Raw genomic sequence first — 7,524 nt, 5'->3', positions numbered from 1 at the left:
GTTTTTCAAGTTACCAGTCTGTGAGGCAACGTAGCCAAATTTTAGCTACCTATGTTGCTATAGGAGTGATGAGAATTTGAGCGCAGGACTTGTTTTTTTTTTGTATTTGTATTCATCTAGATTATAGGCTATGCAACAGGGTACACTGACAGAAGGGGTTGATTGACCATATGGGCGATATACTTTGACCAGCCCTCTGAGACATAATATCTATTCCTAGAACCCCATGGCCTCTACATATACTTTATAATTATATTGTTTTTCTTCTTATTTATAATAAAACCCTCACTCCATATCATCTATAGCGTAACAAGTGTAGACATCACCCAATACCTTTGCACTCTTGAATGCCTAATGGTCATTAATATGCTGAAAACCTTGCTCTGTGCTGTTTTGCCTGCTTGAATATGTTATACTCACACGTGGACTATGCAAAATAAAGAATAACAAAATAAAAAAAAACTGCAAGGACATGCTGTAGGCACCAGAACAACTACATTAAGCTGTAGTTGTTTTGGTGACTGTTGTATCCTTTTAATTATTCCTTCTTTACAAAATCCCTTGGTTACTTGGCCTGTAACAGACTTTTTAAGTACAATCTTTGTCATCTTTACGTTACCTTCCCTGACCAAGCCAACTTCTCTTTGTTTACACCTTGGTTTCTTAATTTGTGGCAATTAAGCCACCACCTAAAAAAACTTCAGGACCTCCTACAAGGTTAGGATTGCAAAGGTCTATTGATTTCTGAAACTGGGTTCCATAGCTCAAACATACAATAAAATGTCTCTGTAACCTCTGTCAATGTGCCATATATGGTATTTTGCCCAACATTTTACAATTAAGCTTTCAGCTCACCACAGCGTCCAGAGCAAAGTGATGAATGTAACGGAGGATTGTTCAGCTCTGCTTTATTACACTTACTTGCAGAGAAATTTACCTTACAAGAAGTGAATGGTAGGGGTTTTAAACAACCACAGAACTTAAGCATAGACGTAAAAAAAAATCCATTATATTGACCTTTAAAAAAAATATATATATATATATATATATTTAGAAATAGATGGATCTGCATACCCAAATCTACCAGTTTCCAAATCCTTATGAAATGGTGCAAAACAGGCAATCTGAATACCAATGCAAGAATAAAAGCAGGGCATAGTGAGGATGGAGCACTGGTAATGACTCACTGGAGTGTTTTTAAAAAGGTCAGAGAATCAAAGCTACTACTGTTGTCCCAACAAAGAGGAACTATGTCTTACTCATGGTGTCTACATTATAGCAAGTGTAAATACACCTGGAGACAAGAGAATTACACTGTTCTAATTTTGCTGTTCAAGAATATTTCCTCCATATAGTGGAACCAGTATGCTACATTGCAATAAATAATTTTTCTTTGGCTAGCAATAGGTGGAGGAGAAATAGCAGTTGACATTTCTTGACGGGTGATGACTATGTCATGTTTACATAGTTACATAGTTACATAGCTGAAAAGAGACTTGTGTCCATCAAGTTCAGCCTTCCTCACATTTGTTTTTTGCTGTTGATCCAAATCCTTTCATCTATTTATAGTATGTGCACGGCATTGCCGCACATGTGCATTAAGTCTCCGCGGCTGGCTGGCGGGATCATTCTCGCCCACCGGCCAACATAATGAAGAGGAGGAGCGACAGTGACCTGAAACCACCACCAAGGGACATCGGCGGGGGTCTCAGGTAAGTAACTGAAAGGGGTTTTCACCCCTTCAGCAAACGGGGATTGTGAGGTGGGAGGGAGAGGGGACCTGCAGTGCCAGGAAAACAGATTGTTTTCCTGGCACTGGAGAGTCCCTTTAATAGTGTTGTATAGCTCAATTCATAGGTGTAAGAAAAAATAAGATATACACGCACATATTTTTGAGCTCATGATGGCTCCAATCTGATAGGGGTACAAACTCCACTGTAGGATAATATCCCCTCAAGTGCCTCAGTGTAAATATGTACAGCAAATAATATGTATATAGTGGAAATTGTGCAAAAGCCAAATTTTAGGAAAAATGTGCTAGTGCATATTATATTGCTCATTTTATAGTTTTTATATTGTTGCTAAAAAAATATATTTAATTTTTTTAGTCTCATCGTCCTTTTTACTCCTGCTGCCATGAAAAATCCTCGGTAAGGGATAGACAGCCTATGCTTTTGTGGAGTGAGCAAAGCCGGTACTTAATTTACTTTTTTTTTGTCAATCTCTTTTTATTAAAATTTTTGGGGGGTTTTCATACCCATGTGGGTCATGAAACACAATAAACATACAGTATACTTATTCATACGTTACAATATAAGGTGAACAATAGTGTGAGTCCATAATTATGCCACAGGAGTTGTGGACCAACATTGGAACGTTATCAGGAGTGTGTGGACTGCTCTGGGAGAATGGCTGAATGGTAAGGATGGGCTTAAAGCAACCCTATCGGGTTTAAGAGTTATGGCCTTCTTCTAAGCATTCCCTAAGCCCAAGAGGGCCTCGGGGGGGGGGGGGGGGGGGGGGACTGGATACGGAGCAGCCGATCCCTCCTTTTAATGGGGGGGGGGGGGCGAGTGGACTGGGTATGGCTCTAGGCTAACAGGTTATAAACAGCTTTAGCTGAACAAGAACAATGTATGTCTTGGTTGTTATGGCCTCTGCAGCTCTTGGGTAGATCAGGCCTCTGGTGTGGAGCGTTGGTTGGTATCTTGTGTGGGTGCAGGGAGGCCCAGTGCCTGACAGAATGTCAGGAACTCTGCTAGTGTGGAGAGTTTATAGACAGTTCCTTTATGTGTGACCACCAGGAATCCTGGAGATCTCCAATGGTATTCTATTCCCGCTTCTCTGAGGGTGCTGGTGACTAGGTTCTTGATAAATGAGGTCTTGATAAATGGTAAGCTGTGCTCCTTCAAATGTTAATGGCGCCTTGCCCCGGAGAGCCGTCATCAGGATTCTCTTGTCTTGGGAGGTAGCACAACGTACAATCACATCTCGGACCATGTTTGGGGCTGTTCTGCCTAAGGGTAGTAGGCGGTACATCCCGTCTGTGTTAAATTTTTAAGCATGCATTGGAGGCAGGATGGCGGCCACGAGGCGCCTCAAATAGTGAGGCAGTTCATCGGGTGGGATGGCATCTGGCACCCCCCTTATCTTAATGTGGTTGCGTCTTGTCCTGTCATCGAGGGCGATATAGTGGAGAGAGAGTGCTTGTTGTTGGGCCTGTAAGGTTGTTAGTCCCTGCTTGATGTTAGAAACATCATTCTCCGTGGACTGCACCCTGTCGGCGATAGCCTGCACGTCTGTCTTAAAGGCCGCTATGCTGGATGCCAGGAGGTTTTGTATTTCCCCAATTAGGTGTTGAAAGTCCCGCTGGGTGACTGGGGCAGACCCATCTGAGTTCCCCTTAGGTGTTTGTGTCTTTTCTTGGGGTAGGTCAGACTGTATGGGGTCTTTTGGTACCTGCATGGTGTCATGTCCCGCTGCTCCCACCATTTTGGCCGGCGGCTGTTGTTGTTGCAGCATGGTATTTATGTCCATGGACCCTGATGGCATCTCCGGTGAGGCTTTTTGAGACCGGTGGCCCATCGCTGTCTGAGTAGCTAAGGGTGCTTTGGGGAGGTCTTCCACTGCTGGGTCCCCAGGCTGTTCAAGTCTGCCCAGGAATGCCGACCAGTTGAGGGCTGCTGTGGGTTTGTAGGCCGCGGGTCTGCGCTTTCATCGGTTTACCCGTGCCGGATATACAAACGGCATGGGGGGCTGCTGGGCTGTGCACAGATGGTGCCCCTGGTTAGGAGTGGGTCAATTGAGGGTTTTAAGCCTCAATTGGCAGGCTTTGTTGCGGGTTTTGGATGGGAGCTGTGCTGTGGTGCGTCCGCTACGGCTCGCGGTCAGGCTTCGCCCATTAATTTACTTTTATTATCATTCACTATTATTCACAGTGTGAACTATTTACACATTATTTGTTTTGCATAATAATGCTGAGGACATACCATCGTAAAGTGAGCATTGTACCACTTTACTCTATCACATTGGAGCCATCTTAGATTCATGAAATTGTATAAATGTATTTATTTCCACCTACCTTACAATAACCTATTGCACCATGGGACATTTTTTCTGTTCCATACTATGTTGAGGATCTATATTGAAGGAAGAAGTACATATTTCTCCAGGGCAGTGATTGTACCAATTAGAACTATTTATGGCTCTTGAAAGTGTAAGTGCATTATCTTGTTTTTTCTATACAACGATTTGACAATACTAAAGTATTGGCTTTCCTTTCGTTGGTTCAGTTTATATATCAATGTACATTGGACATTTGAGGCTCAACTCCCATCATCATTTTAAGTTAAAAAATATTAATATGTACATTTTTATATCCCATTGATGTATATGTTTTTAAACAATTTAAATGTATTGTATGTTTAACAGACAAAACATATTACCTTTATCAAGAGTGTCCCCAAGAGGCAATTATATATATTTATTTATTCTTTTTTTAAATTGTATTATTGCAGAAAAAAAAAGATATTCTTGGTGAAAAACATTTACACATCTTGCAATACTTTAACATATACACATCTTGCAGAGAAAATGATCCCTACACTTTAAGAGTCATTCGAGTGTCTCTTTCCTATGAGGAGAAACAGAGCATCTTTCAAGCGCGGTCAAGTGGTCTTGCAGAGAGCAGTGTCAGCAAATAAATGACTTTGCCATAGAACAGACAGGTCCTCTTGAAGAATGTCTCTCAATAAGTGGCACGGGTCGCTCTCTCCAACAGAAGAACTCTTCATCAGAGAAAACTAAGGGACTATCCACCTAAAATGTAAGATAAGACTGAATTGTTAATATTACTACGTAACCCGATCTCAGTGTCTGTATTTTATCATTTATTCTTATTACCCTTTGCCTCAATCAAACCTTTCTGAATAATAAACAATGATGTCAAAAAAATCAAACAGAAAAATAAAAAATAAAACATCGACATATGAATCACAAAAATACCAGAAAAGAAGCTGATGAGTATTCATGGATAATATTAACATATGCTGATTTACACAAATTGTGTAATTGAGTCATAAAGAAAACTCAACGGCAAAAATAATAAAAGATTTTAATAAATTAAAGGTTTCAAATAGACTTGGGTCTTTTCTAATGATGTAAGAAAAATAACGAGCTAAAAAAAAGCAGACTGACAAAATTATCAGCAGAATTGACCAGTTGGGTCTTGTATGATCTCAAAATGAATATAGATTGTTATACAATTACATGTAAAATGTCAAAACTTCATATAGCTTCTTATAGAAGGTCTTAAGATTAGAAATGTAAGTTTCTTCTGATTATATGTGTTAACGTTTTCTGATTTGTTTTGAATATACTAAATGAGGCTCACTTATGCTCTTTTTACTTAGAAATCCTAATGTAAATCTTTGGTCTGCATATATCACTATCAGGAGTCAATTTAAGATCTGACTATTTAAAGAACCAGGCAAGGGTTATTTACTGTGTTCTGAGTTTCAGAAATCAATTTAGGGCCATAGAAAGTTGGAGACTGTGTGCAACTGTATTTGTATAAAGCAGTAAAGCTCTGCACCAATATGTATAGATTACAAATACAATTACTTAGCTCATGAACGTTCTAATGAGCAAAATGTACAATTCAGACACTAATCTGTATTGGGATGTTTAAACAACACGGAATCACCAAATCAGGAGCCCGTGCAATATTAGAAACATGATCCCAAGGAATGTAATAATTCAACTCGTAACCAGAAATAGATACCTTTATATTTGTTTTGGTCATTTGCTAATTTTGCTCTAAGAAATAAAAGGACATTCCAAACCATAGCAACTTAAGCTCCTTTCAATGGTTATGGTATACGAATGCTCCTGTGATTAACCTGGTTACTAAAAGCTCAAATGTCACTTACATATCTCAGAAGCTGCTAGCTGGGATTTCCCTTGCCCATTCAATTACAAGGATAACAGAGCAAATGATTTCTATAACAGTCTACACCTCCTCTAATTTGCTATGTATTTATGTGATTGGTCCAGAGGGACTAGTAGAGCAGTTTAAGGAAACAGGTTTTTAACAACAAATTTATATGGGCTGTACAAAAAAAAAAAAAAAAAAATTTAAATACGGGTGTCTTTACAACAAATTGACTGGAAGTATTATTCCCTGGCAAAAGCACAGGCGATAAATGGAAGTCTTTTTACACAGGATTTTGAAGTGGGCATTGAAAGTCTGTGTTTGCAGATAACACAAAACTAAGTAAGAAAATATAATTTGAACATGATATAACTTCTCTACAGATGGATATGGATATAGTAGGGGTCTGGTTAGGTAAGTGGCAGATGAGATTCAATGCAGACATATGCAAAGTCATGCATTTTTTAATAAGAAACCAACAAGTAATTTATACATTAAATGGCTTGAGCTATGAATAACATTAAATGAAAAGGTCTTTTGAACAAATAAAGATAAACTAGGCAACAATATGCAATGCCATTCTGCGATTGCAAAAGCTAGTAAGGTGCTTTTATGTATAAAAAGGGGTATTGATTCAAGTGATCAGAATATAATTTTACCTCTTTATAAATCAATGGTAAGACCCCAACTATGAATATGTTGTGCAATTTTTGGCACCAATGTAAAAAAAAAAAAAAAAAAAAAAAGATTTGCAGACCCTCCTCACTTTAATGACACCGGCTCCTGCCGCTCTGTCCCTGAGTATATACCTCACGGGCGTAGAACACAGACATACAGAGTACCGCTAACTCTGACTCTGCCCTTCCCAGACTGGGGATGCGTCTCATACCCCAACATCCTATACTCCCGCGACAACCGTGTCCTACGCGGTAGCCCATAGACATTACCACCACTTGCCAGTGGGAAACTCTGTTCCTGATCCTTAAGCTAATATGCTGACTCTCACCTGGGTCCCAAAGCCTGAAACACACCGATGCTGCCGATCGCTGGAGTAAGGCATCGGTGGCATTACAAATTACTCTGATGCTTACGCGCCTAGCACAGGGCCTAAAGCCCACTCTCTGGTTGACACTCACTTACACGCTCACCCTATGCTCCATCCCTAGCTAAGAACCAGCTTGCAGCCAGTTAGGGAACACGTGCCACCACTTTTCCTTCAATGAGACGAACCAGACATAAGGATTTAGCATGCTAACACAGAAGACAAAGCGTAGCAGCAGCAACAACGTAGTCAGCTACACTATATCGATATTAACATTACCTATACCCATTTATCATGTTTGTATTTCATAGCAATCTCATGTTATAATATAAAAAACTGTGCAGTTATCCTTTTTCTCATGCCATATTGCTGGTTCAAAGCGTTTAACACAACGAAACCTGTCTGCAATTGTGGCACTACAGGCACACCTGTAACTATTTGCACTCAAAATAAAGAATTCAAATTTAAAAAAAAGGATATGCAGAAGTAGAAAAAATGCAGAGGTGAGCTACAAAATTAGTAAGGGGCAAGGAAAACAGTTAAAAATCAA

At 39.7% G+C, this 7,524-nt stretch overlaps 1 protein-coding gene across 2 annotated transcripts in view; it reads right to left on the bottom strand.

Annotated features, from left to right (window-relative positions):
• Positions 1–4,247: 4,247 nt before the first annotated feature.
• Positions 4,248–7,524, bottom strand: part of RASGRP2 (RAS guanyl releasing protein 2) — a 172,088-nt gene continuing 168,811 nt past the window's right edge. For both annotated transcript variants that reach the window (XM_063438727.1, XM_063438726.1), the window contains exon 17: positions 4,248–4,818. The gene's annotated coding sequence lies outside the window, so the exon portion shown is untranslated. The remainder of the gene's footprint in view (positions 4,819–7,524) is intronic.

Source organism: Pelobates fuscus, chromosome 12, assembly GCF_036172605.1.
Source record: "Pelobates fuscus isolate aPelFus1 chromosome 12, aPelFus1.pri, whole genome shotgun sequence".
In the NCBI taxonomy this organism is placed as follows: domain Eukaryota; kingdom Metazoa; phylum Chordata; class Amphibia; order Anura; family Pelobatidae; genus Pelobates; species Pelobates fuscus.
This window is presented reverse-complemented; position numbering and strand designations above follow the sequence as displayed.